The sequence below is a fragment of the Lepidochelys olivacea genome (assembly GCF_965140295.1).
Source record: "Lepidochelys olivacea isolate rLepOli2 genome assembly, chromosome: 3".
Lineage (NCBI taxonomy): Eukaryota > Metazoa > Chordata > Testudines > Cheloniidae > Lepidochelys > Lepidochelys olivacea.
In genome coordinates, this window is record NC_140413.1 from 108,157,418 (window position 1) to 108,170,191 (window position 12,774).

Consider the following 12,774-nt stretch of genomic DNA (forward strand, 5'->3'; position numbering starts at 1 on the left):
AAATAAAGATTCTGCAGAATTAATTCCTTCCCTCACTTGCCACACGTGTCAATGTGACTGCTTAATTTGAAAACAACAATGTTGCAGTGGTGTAAATGGTGTGAGTTTTTGACTTGTATCTTTATTATTGTATTGATTTATGAGAAGGAAAGAACCAAGCTTGACTTTCAGAGCCTAGGAGGAGTTTTCAATTTGTGACAGATACACATGGAATCCTAAAATGCTGTTTTAACAGTCACTTTTAAGACTAAAACTGTACTTCATTTAACAAATAGTACTATAGTGAACGCTTAGAAGTGGAGGGTGAGAGAAGGGTTGGAAGACGCAACACTAGATGGATGGTTGTCATACAAGATGATATGATTAGCTGTGGAGTTTCCAAGGAACTGTATGAAGACAGACGGCAATGGAGAAAAAGGATTTGAAAAGCCGACCCTATATAGAGGGGACAAAAGCTAGAAGATGACAACTATAAGTGACTATTGTAAATTAAATGTAAAAATGCCAAGGAAAACAAAGATAAATAAGGTCTACTTTGAAATATAAGAAGAATCTGACTGAACAGCAAGAAGGCGGTCAGTCTACCTAGGGACAAATGAAATGTTATGGACTCATAAGATCAACTGTATTAATTTTTCATCTCAATATTCACAAAAGCAGCAAAGGGGTAATAGCCCAGCAATTGTCTTTGATACTTTCTTGTGGCCAGGAAAGTAAAATGTCAAAATTCTTTACCACTTCAGTGAAAACAAATAGATTTATAGCAGGCAGCTTCTACTACTCTAAACTGGCAAACCCTTGGCTCAGATCAATTATATCCACAGTATAAAAGATTGTAGTAGATGAGGAAAGCCTTTTAGAAAGACTAGCTGATAGCTCACTTGGGATTGGAATAGTGGAGATGATGGAACCTGGAATGTTTTGAAACTGTTTAGAAAATCCCCCAAAATGATGAGGTCTGATCCAAATGTGGTGAGGGCTTCTCATTCCCTTTTCTGCCCCAACACGATTCTTAATGCACCATCCTTTTCTTCATTTCTCCATATCAACAGATCTTTCACCCTTCTACTTACAGTCTGAGTCTCAGTTCTGCTCTCTTCCTCTTCTATGCTACAAGCAGGATTTTGAAAATCTACTTTATATATTGCTGCCCCAGATATTCTTTAACTTCACTTGTGCCATAATGTAGTCTTAATACAGAGGAGAAAGTATATTTTCTCTGTCAGGCCTTCAGAGAGGAATTTTGTAGCCTCTGAATTCCTGCAGAGAATCCAGGAGACTATGCAACACACACAATACATTGTCTTTGCAATTTCCAATACTGAGGGACAAGAAGAAATGCTCATACTTTTCAGCTGTCATTAATCTAGTGTATTTTTATATAAATATTTATAATGAATCTATATTACTTGGAAATTCCCGGAAGGAACAGAGTGATTTCAAGCCACTTTTTGATATATAGTAGTGCTTAATAAGAAAGAAGAGTTCCGGTATTGAATTTGACTAGCATGTATGAAGCAATATAGGTAAGACTTTTTTTAAACTACAAGTGGATAGAATGTTGAATAAACTGCTGAGTCAGCAAGAGAGATAAGTAGTGTACAATAAGATAGCAATGTAATACAGAAGCTGAAATATCTTTAGAAAAGGAATATAGGCAGTTCAATGACTTTTTTTTTGCATGAGGTGATGAGAATAGATGGCTATATACTTCCAAGATACATGAAAGAGGATATTGATTAACGATATGATGCACTCTAGGCTCTCATCTTCCTTCGGGGTTGGTTGGGAGCAGAAATTCTCACATTTGATAGCTCACTAACTCTGTTTATTCCAATTCTGTTTCTATGGTATAAGCCACAGGAGGCATAGCACAGGTATTATATTCCTAACTAAAACATAGTAAAGAGATATCTCCAATGTGCCCTCCAACAGGGAGGTAAGAATAATTTGTGCCAAAATCAGAGCCGATTTTAAGGTGTAGATTTGGACTTAAAGCACACTAGTCTAAATCGATTGATTACAGTGGAGTCATTGCACTGGTGCGACTGAGATCAGAATTTTCCCGTAACAATCTAAGGGATTCTAAGTGGGGATAGCTTAGAAGGAGGCATATAGCAGGAAAAGCAACAGGAGAACAATACGAATGTCTGTGACAGTTTACCACGCTTGTAACTTTTACCTTCTTGCATCTTCTTCCAGTTCCTCAGCATGTAAAATTACACTAGCTTAGATTTCTTTACATTTGCTTAGCTCCAGCTCATGGATGGACTGTTGTGATGATTTGTATTATACTGATTTGGCAATCCCACTACAGTTAAGATTGCATCACGAGTTCTGTTAAAGGTTCAGTTCCATGCTTAATTGGATTCTTTTGAAATTTGGTGACTCTCAGGAGAGTGCAGGGTAGGGTTAGTGATCCCAATTTGGGGTCATTTGACTGGAACTGCAGAGATATAAGCCCCACCCCAAAAATAGCCATTTTGCAAAAGTTTCTAGGTGGGGATTTTTTTTTCACAGAGCTGGAGCTCAAACTATGTATGTGATTGTCACTGGGTCTCAGTAGGTCACAGTTGAGAATATCAGATTCAGGACAAACTTCTGAGAAATAGGGCAGACTCACCCCAAACTAGTGGTTATTCTATTATTAGATATACCAAGCCAGTAAAAAAGTAAACTTCTATCTCACCACACTGGCTAACAGTCTCCTTAGGCACTCCAGCACTCATTTCACTACCCAGACACTAGACTTTATGATGAGTGGTTCTTTAAACCAATTTCATCAACCAAAGGGTCCTTCTAATCCTAAATGATCATCCACATAGCCAGGTCAATATATAACTCTGAATTTACCCAATAATCATTCTGTTGCCAATCCTTTGGTATCTAATATCTAAAGGTTTATTTATAAGAGAAAAGAAGGAGAGAGTTAAAATGGTCAAAGAAGTCTCATACATAAAATGATTGCAAAGTTTTTGGATCAGGTTTCTAGCAGTGATGTTATAGACTGCTGGCTTGTAAATGCTATGGTAACTTCCAAAACGTTGGAAGGTCCTCAGTCCTTTGGAATGCTCTTTTTAGTGTAAGTCTATAGTCCAAAGATCAGAGCAGGAAAGAGGCAAAATGGAGATGCTTCCAGGGTTCTTTATACCTTCACCCATGTGGAGGGGATGCTCTCAGTCTTAGTTTGTGGAAAATTATAGGCACAAGATAGAGTTCAGGGTCACATGAGCTAGTCACAAGCCCTTGCATGTTTTGATGACTCATAGGAGTAGCCATTACCCATGTTCTGGCTAAAGCATCCCCCCAGGAAGTCTCAAGTCAGCAGGGAGGGGAGATGAGCAGGGAGAAAGGAGGCATGGTCCCTTCAGTGGGGATGGGGTGGGGGCTTCGTTGAGGTCTGAGGCTCCTGGAAGGTGGTGGGGGTAGAGCAGTGGTGGGCAACCTGCAGTCCACGGGCCACATGCAGCCCATGAGGGTAATCTGATTGCGGGCTGCGAGACATTTTGCTGACATTGACCGTCCACAGGTGTGGCCTGCCCAGCCCCGGCAGCCAGTGGCCATGGTTCACCGTTCCTGGCCAATGGGAGCTGCGGGAAGAGGCAGCCAGCACGTCCCTGCGGCCCGCCGCTTCCGGCGGCTCCCATTTCCCAGGAATGATGAACCATGGCCATTTGGATCTGTGGGGGGCCATTCCTGCGGATGGTCAATATCAGCAAAATGTCTCACGGCTCGCAATCAGAGTACCCGGATGGGCCATAGTTTGCCCACCACATGGGAGTAAAGACAGATGCTCCTGCTTTTCTAACTTTGTGTGGATTTTAACTCAAACTCTTAAAAGTGAATAGATACTCTACCCCCTGATATTTGTGTGTCCCAGATGTATATAAAAATATACCTGAAAAAATAGCCATTTTTCAAAAAAGTTTCTAGGTATGTTTTGTTTTTCTACAGAGCTAGAGATCAAACTATTGCTGTGATGCAGGTCAATATCATTTCAATTAGTCAATTTTTACTCAAGATAGTGCATGGCACCCACTAAGACTTTGGTATTTCAGAGCATGTTCACTTCTTCACTTGCATAACTTTGCAGTCTGGAAGGATTACTGTGCACATGTGCCAAGAAAAATGGGGAGAAGGTGTAAAACAGAAACCTCTTGGTGCCAACTGGGTTAGAGGGATGTCCTGGGTTTACAAAAGGTGTCATGTAAGGGCTCTACTGAAAGCCTATGTCACACTGGTCATCACAACGACTGTGAGATGTATGGGCAGATAATGTGAAAGGAGTTATGTATGTAACCTGAAAATTACATTCTTAATGTATATAAGTTAAGACAGGTCACAAGAAGGTGATGAACAGATTTTAGGCAGGAAGGGGGTAGTAAACACCTACCTGTCTGGCAGACCACTGTGTATGCATATGTCTCCAGGCCAACTCAACCAGGATAAAAAACATGGGACGTATTTGATGACAGGCTATGTTTCCTGCCAGGTACAGGCCCTGAGGACTTACAAAGACAAGGGAATTCCAAGATAAGGGGACCTCCAGAGGGCGAGGGACCATACTCTGTAATAGCATAAACAAAGTGGAGAGAGGCAAATTTTCATCCTTCAGTCTGAGAAGACAAGCTGCCAGCAGGCCTGATCTTATGAAAGAAAGGTGTCAGCCCTCCTGCTTGAATAAAACTGGTAAAAGGGACTTGAGGTAAGCTATCCTGTAGGAGACTAGATAATGTCTTATAATTAAGTTTAGGCTCTAGAGAATGGGTTATGTTTTTGTTTTATATGTAACCATTTTTTCCCAATAGTCTTATTCTTGTTGTCACTCAAAATCTGTCTGTGTGCTGCATGTTATGTGGTCTGTTGATCCTGAGTTAAAACAAGCTGGTGTGTACTGGTTCTTTGGGAGAAGCGAGTAGGAGAATTCTGTAAGTGTTCAGTGGAACAGGGGCTGGGCACTCCAGAGGTTCACACAGAGGACTCAGAATTTGGTGCGTGCCTATCACTAACCTGTGGAGAGAATTAGGGCTGTGGAGGCCTGGAAGTAGTGCTTTGATTGGTAGATGCAGGTGGAGTCAGTGAGCTGACTCACAGGAGGCACAGACAAGACTTCCTCACATGAAGGGCTCAGGATAGCAAGATACCTCACAATCCTGGGTACCCTGGGGAGTGTCACACCACTTTACGCTTGTTTGGATAGTTCGAGGAAATGTATCAATTCAATTGCTTATGGTGAATACCCTGCCACTGACATTTCTTGTCCAAACCTTTTTACACATGTGTAATAAAGATTTACTAACATGTTGCTTGCTACAAGCTGTCTCTGTTATAATATGCTTTATGTTATGGGGAGGTTTACTGTGAACAGAGCAGAATAGTGAGCAGCTGGTTTAATCAAAATTGTTCTCAGGTGGGGAGGAGCTGGAGAAAGAGGAGGAATGGGTGGACAGGGACAGGATTCATCGATTCAAAGGTCAGAAAGGATTACTGTGATCATCTAGTTTGACCTCCTGTAGAACACAAGCTATAGAACTTCCCCAAGAGTATATATAGTAGGAAAACATCCGGTCTTGATTTTAAAATTGCCATGGAGAATCTACATGTTTCAATGGTTAATTACCCTGACAGTAAAAAATGTACACTTTATATCCACTCTGAATGTGTCTACTTTCAACTTCCAACTATTGAATCATGTTACACCTTTCCCAGCAGGATGGAAGAGCCCGTTATCAAAAATATGTTCCCCATATAGATACTTATAAACTGTGGTCAAATCAGCCTTTAACCTTCTTTGTTAAGCTGCATCATAGAATATCAGGGTTGGAAGGGACCCCAGAAGGTCATCTAGTCCAACCTCCTGCTCGAAGCAGGACCAATTCCCAGTTAAATCATCCCAGCCAGGGCTTTGTCAAGCCTGACCTTAAAAACCTCTAAGGAAGGAGATTCTACCACCACCCTAGGTAACGCATTCCAGTGTTTCACCACCCTCTTAGTGAAAAAGTTTTTCCTAATATCCAATCTAAACCTCCCCCACTGCATCTTGAGACCATTACTCCTCGTTCTGTCATCTGCTACCATTGAGAACAGTCTAGAGCCATCCTCTTTGGAACCCCCTTTCAGGTAGTTGAAAGCAGCTATCAAATCCCCCCTCATTCTTCTCTTCTGCAGGCTAAACAATCCCAGCTCCCTCAGCCTCTCCTCATAAGTCATGTGTTCTAGACCCCTAATCATTTTTGATTACTTCTTGTTACTCTTAACATCCCTTGCTAGCTGCAACTCCAGGTGTGATTTAGCCTTCCTGATTTCATCCCTACATGCCCGAGCAATATTTATATCCTCATCCCTGGTCATTTGTCCAATCTTCCACTTCTTGTAAGCCTCTTTTTTGTGTTTAAGATCAGCAAGGATTTCACTGTTAAGCCAAGCTGGTCACCTGCCATATTTACTATTCTTTCTACACATCGGGATGGTTTGTCCCTGTAACCTCAATAAGGATTCTTTAAAATACAGCCAGCTCTCCTGGACTCCTTTCCCTCTCATGTTATTCTCCCGGGGATCTTGCCCATCAGTTCCCTGAGGGAGTCGAAGTCTGCTTTTCTGAAGTCCAGGGTCCGTATTCTGCTGCTTTCCTTTCTTCCTTGTGTCAGGATCCTGAACTCGACCATCTCATGGTCACTGCCTCCCAGGTTCCCATCCACTTTTGCTTCCCCTACTAAGTCTTCCCGGTTTGTGAGCAGCAGGTCAAGAAGAGCTCCGCCCCTAGTTGGTTCCTCCAGCACTTGCACCAGGAAGTTGTCCCCTACAGTTTCCAAAAACTTCCTGGATTGTCCGTGCACCGCTGTATTGCTCTCCCAGCAGATATCAGGATGATTGAAGTCGCCTATGAGAACCAGGGCGTGCAATCTAGTAGCTTCTGTGAGTTGCCGGAAGAAAGCCTCATCCACCTCATCCCCCTAGTCCGGTGGTCTATATAAGACTCCCACCACGACATCACCCTTGTTGCTCACGCTTCTAAACTTAATCCAGAGACACTCAGGTTTTTCTGCAGTTTCATACTTGAGCTCTGAGCAGTCATACTGCTCCCTTACATACAGTGCAACTTCCCCACCTTTTCTGGCCTCCCTGTCCTTCCTGAACAGTTTATACCCATCCATGACAGTATTCCAGTCATGCGAGTTATCTCACCAAGTCTCTGTTATTCCAATCACATCATAATTCCCTGACTTTGCCAGGACCTCCAGTTCTCCCTGCTTGTTTCCCAGGCTTTGTGCATTTGTATATAGGCACTTGAGATAACCCGGTGATGCCCCTCTTTCTCAGTATGAGGCAGGAGCCCTCCCCTCTCACACGCTCCTGCTCGTGCTTCCTCCCGGTATCTCACTTCCCCACTTACCTCAGGGCTTTGGTCTTCTTCCCCCGTTGAACCTAGTTTAAAGCCCTCCTCACTAGGTTAGCCAGCCTGCTCGTGAAGATGCTCTTCCCTCTCTTTGTTAAGTGGAGCCTGTCTCTGCCTAGCACTCCTCCTTCTTGGAACACCATCCCATGGTCGAAGAATCCAAAGCTTTCTCTCCGACACCACCTGCGTAGCCATTCATTGACTTCCACGATTCGACGATCCCTACCCCGGCCTTTTCCTTCCACAGGGATGATGGACGAGAACACCACTTGTGCCTTATACTCCTTTATCCTCCTTCCCAGAGCCATGTAGTCTGCAGTGATCCACTCAAGGTCATTCTTGGCAGTATCATTGATGCCCACGTGGAAAAGCAGGAAGGGGTAGTGGTCCGAGGGCTTGATGAGTGTCGGCAGACTCTCCGTCACATCGTGAATCTTAGCCCCTGGCAAGCAGCAGACTTCTCTGTTTTCCCGGTCAGGTTGGCAGATAGATGACTCAGATGAATATATGAAGCTCTTTATGGCTATCACAATAAGGCATGTTTTACCAATCCTTTAGTCAGTCTTGTGGCTCTCCTATAAACCCTGTACAATTTATCAACATCCTTCTTGAAGTGGGGACACAATATTCCAGCTGTAGTCTCACCAGCCAAATACAGAGGTAAACTAACCTCCTTGCTGCTACTCTAGATTCCCCTGTTTATGCATCCAAAGATTGCATCAGCCTGTTTGGCCACAGCATTACATTGAGAGCTCGTGGTCAGCTGATTATCTATCACCATGCCCAAATCTTTTTCAGAGTTACTGAGTCCCAGGATAGTGTCCTCCACTGTAAGTGTGACCTACATTATTTGTTGCTAGATTTAATATGGCTAAATATAAATGTATAGAACACAATGTTTGTGCCCAGCTTTCCAAGTGATCCAGATCGCTCTGTATCAGTGATCTGTCCTCTTCATTATTCACTACTCCAATTTTATGTCATCTGCAAACTTTATTTTTTCTTCCAGATCATTGATAAAATATTAAATAGCACAAGGCCAAGAACTGATCCCTGCAGGTCCTTATTAGCAATACAACCATTTGATGATGTTTCCCTGTTTATAGTTACATTTTAAGACCTATCAGTTAGCCATCTTTTAATCCACTTAACATGTACCATGTTAATTTTATATCATTCTAGATGTTTAATCAAAATGTCATGCAGTAACAAATCAAACACTTACAGAAGTCTAAGTATATTCCATCAATACTACTATATTTATCAAAAAATATTTCTCTTTTTTGGTGAGATTACAAGTTAGATTGACATAATCTATTTTCCATAAATCCATGATGATTGGCATTAATTTTATTACCCTCCTTTAATTCTTTATTAATTGCATCCCATGTCAGCCACTCCGTTATCTTGCCCAGGATCAATGTCCAACTGGCAGGCCTATAGTTACCCAGGTCATCCTGTTTACCCTTTTTAAATATTGGCACCCCATTAGCTTTCTTCCAGACTTCTGGAATTTCCCCAGTGCACTAAAACTTACAATATTAGTGGTCCAACAAGCTCATCAGCCAGCTCTTTTAAAACTCTTGGAGGCAAGTTATCTGGACCTACTAATTTTAAAATGTCCAATTTAGTAGCTGCTGTTTAAAATCCTCCTGAGATACTAATGGAATGGAAAGAACATCATCACCACATTATATGACTATGTATTTTTCCCAAATCTAGAACCAAAATATTTATTGAACATCTGCCTTTTCTACATTATTATTGATAATTCTACCATTTCCATCTAGTAAGAGACCAATACCATTGTCAGAATTCTTTTTGTTCCTAGTGTAGGGTTTTTTGTTTTTGTTTTGTTTTGTTTTGTTTTTAATTCTTGTTAGTGTCCTTAACTCTGCTGGGCATAGATTTCACCTTGTGTCCCTTTGGTTGCCTTATCAATTTTCTAAACTTCCTATCAGAGAGGTAGCCATGTTAGTCTGGATCTGTAAAAGCGACAAAGAGTTCTGTGGCACCTTATAGACTAACAGACGTATTGGAGCATAAGCTTTCGTGGGTGAATACCCACTTCTTCGGATGCAACCAACAAAGCGGGTATTCACCCACGAAAGCTTATGCTCCAATATGTCTTTTAGTCTACAAGGTGCCACAGGACTCTTTGCCACTACACTTCCTAGTAATGAATACAAATCAAAGCTATCAAATTCCTCTCTCTTCAATGTATTTTTTATAGCTGCCTTCATTTTTTTTAAAACCAAAACAATTCCTTGATTGTGGCTTTTGGGGCATCTACTAAAGTGTTAAGCAATTTCTAATTATTATTCTCACTTACTGATTTAGTTGTTCACAGCTGATTTGGCTCAATTGTTTTCAGCTTTGTAAAATTGGCCCTTTTAAAAGCATGGAGATACAGGGCTCAACTTTGGTGAGCCTCAGAGCTTCAAGGAGAATGCAGAATGGGCATAAGCGTCTTCCTCAGTTCACACTGAATGTAAAGATTTTCAATTCATCCCAGAGCTCTTGTTCTGATCACTTGAAGGTGAAGATACAGCATAAGTTGTGTGAAAGGGCAAAAACAACCATGTATGCATTAAACTGCATTTGCTAGAAACCTGGTAAATTTCAATTCCACAAACCAGTAAAAGTGGTTCAGAGGGAAGATTTGTCAATCTTGTACCCTACACTAAGTGATTATGGATATCAGCCATATTTGAATAGATATTCACTGACCGTACTGAGGTGTTTGTCCTTTGTGACTTGAAGTGAATACTGGTAGATGTTAGATTCATATGCATATTAAAATCAATTCATAGTCCATTTCCTTGCTCTTACATCAAACCATGAACAACGTTTATACAGTGAATTGTTTATTCTCTGTGTATGGTTTTGTTTTTAAGCTTTCCTTACCAAAATCTACTGTATAAGTATCGTAGCAAAAAAAACCTTGTTTACACTTTTTTTTCCCCACACTAAAACAACCTAGCCCTACCATGGAGCTCCCAGACAAAACTACTTGTTAGTTGCTTGCATTCCTTCCCATTAGTGTACATTTTTCTTTTTAATCAAGTATTTTAACATCATGTGTAATGTGTTGAATTGACTGTAAAAGCAGAACTATTCCTGACTTTTTGAAATGGTAAGTGGCACTGAAACAGTTAAACTGTTTCTTCCTTTTCACATTGGAATAAAGTTAATAAGCAACCAGTGACAGGCTGTAGCTGCAGAAGCTAAAGTTATAAGTAATCCTAAAGGGAAAGAGGAAAATTGTTCCTGACAAGCTGAAATTCCATTATAAAACCTCCTGTATGTTGAAGAGCCCTGAGTTGTTCAGGGCATGAAGCTTGTTTCAATGTTTAACTAAACCTGTTTATAAAGAAAATATCTTACCCAATATCAGTTTTCCTAAAGCATGCCCCTTAACCCCAGTTTTTTGTTTCTTTTCATTGTTGGCATGGAAACCAAGAGGTACTCCATTAGACTGATCAATGCATGGTTACATCAACATAACATTTTCAGTCAAGTTCCCAGGAGCCTTTCTCCTGAATCTGTCATTTTGATTCAGATAACTAAATCAGGCTAAGCACTGCAATGATAACGGATGACTTGCCTCATTAGCTGGCTCCTGCTGCTTGACTCTGTCAGGAAGCACCACAGTGACTGTCTGGGTTCCTGGGAGAGAGAACTGGTTTCCCTGATATTGCTTTGGTGTCTTTTCCCCTCCCCACATTTCTATCAATTCTTTTGTCTCTATCTATAGAGAGAGAAAGAAAAAAATACCGAAAATCTTTATGCAGAGAGAGTAAGAATTTCTCGCAAATGTTAAATAAATAGCTGATTACATTTTGAGTAGCATCCTAATAGCAGTACTGTATATACATTCACCACTAACTCCATACTTCCTATTCTCTTTATATAGTCTTGAGGGTCACTCTTTTTTTCATCAGTATGCCTGTGATGGAATTTATAAACCCTGCAATGGGACACAAGGGGTTAAGGAGCAGTTCTGGACCCAGGTGGCGATGCCCTGCTGCACCTGCAGAGCCTGCTCCAGCTGGAGGAGCTTAAAAGAGAGTCAGACAGCTCAGAAAGGGGCAGAGTGGGTGAAAGGACTGACCTATATTGGGAGCTCCTCAGTAAGGGGCCTGCTGGAGTCCTAGCTGCAGGGGAGAGGTCTGCAAGCACCAGCTCCCTTAGAAAAGTCCCTTAGGACTTTACTAAGCTCTGAGGAACTCCATTGTCTGGGGACCATTTGTGATGCTGTTTAACTGTGCCCTGAATTAGGAATCAGAGTAGCAGCCTTAGTTAGTCTGTATTCACAAAAAGAAAAGGAGTACTTGTGGCACCTTAGAGACTAACCAATTTATTTGAGCATAAGCTTTCGTGAGCTACAGCTCACTTCATCGGATGTAGCTCACGAAAGCTTATGCTCAAATAAATTGGTTAGTCTCTAAGGTGCCACAAGTACTCCTTTTCTTTTTGCTGAATTAGAAAGTGGCCCAGAGAGGCAGCTAGGAAACACACTTAAGTGTTTGATATTGCTGCCTCTTGTAGGCCTCTGGGCTGGAGCCTGGACTTCCCTCCCAACACCCTTCCCACAAAGAGGGCACAAACACCTTCACCACTGAAGCTAAGGGGGATTGAGACATTGTAAGACCTGAGGAAAATGCTCACAGCACACAAAGGCTTTGACCTGGGCTGAAGACCCTTTCCCTTGTGGGGGACATTAGGCTTGTATATATTTTGTTGGACTCCATTACCCCCAGACACCTCTCCCCACAGCCCCAGAATAGGGGGTGGACTCAATTGGTAACCTGGCCAAAAGGCTGAGTCAACCCTCCACCAGAAAAGAAGACCACAGATGGCATGACTGCATGGCCCCACAGTATGCTAACATTTTTATGGCGGACTTAGAACAACGCTTCCTTAGCTCTCATGCCCTAACGCCCCGACTGTACTTGCGCCACATTGATGACATCATCATCTGGACCCATGGAAAAGCAGCCCTTGAGGAATTCCACCATGATTCAACAATTTCCATCCCACCATCAACCTCAGCCTAGACCAATCCACACAAGTGGTCCATTTCCTGGATGCTACGGTGCTAATAAGCAATGGTCACATAACCACCACCCTATACCAGAAACCTACTGACCACTACACTTTCCTATATGCCTCCAGCTTCCATCTGGGACACACCACATGATCCATTGTCTACAGCCAAGCTCTAAGATACAACTGCATTTGCTCCAATCCCGCAGACAGAGACAAACACCTACAAGATCTCCATCAAGCATTCTTACAACTACAATACCCACCGCTGAAGTGAAAAAAATAGATTGACAGAGCCAGAAGAGTACCCAGAAGTCACCTACTACAGG

The 12,774-nt window shown here is 41.9% G+C and overlaps 1 long non-coding RNA gene across 1 annotated transcript in view; it reads right to left on the bottom strand.

Annotated features, from left to right (window-relative positions):
- Positions 1 to 12,774, bottom strand: part of LOC311518163 — a 45,416-nt gene that overhangs the window by 12,949 nt on the left and 19,693 nt on the right. Inside the window, exon 4 of the long non-coding RNA XR_014710904.1 lies at positions 11,004 to 11,147. This is a non-coding gene — a long non-coding RNA (uncharacterized lncRNA). The remainder of the gene's footprint in view (positions 1 to 11,003; positions 11,148 to 12,774) is intronic.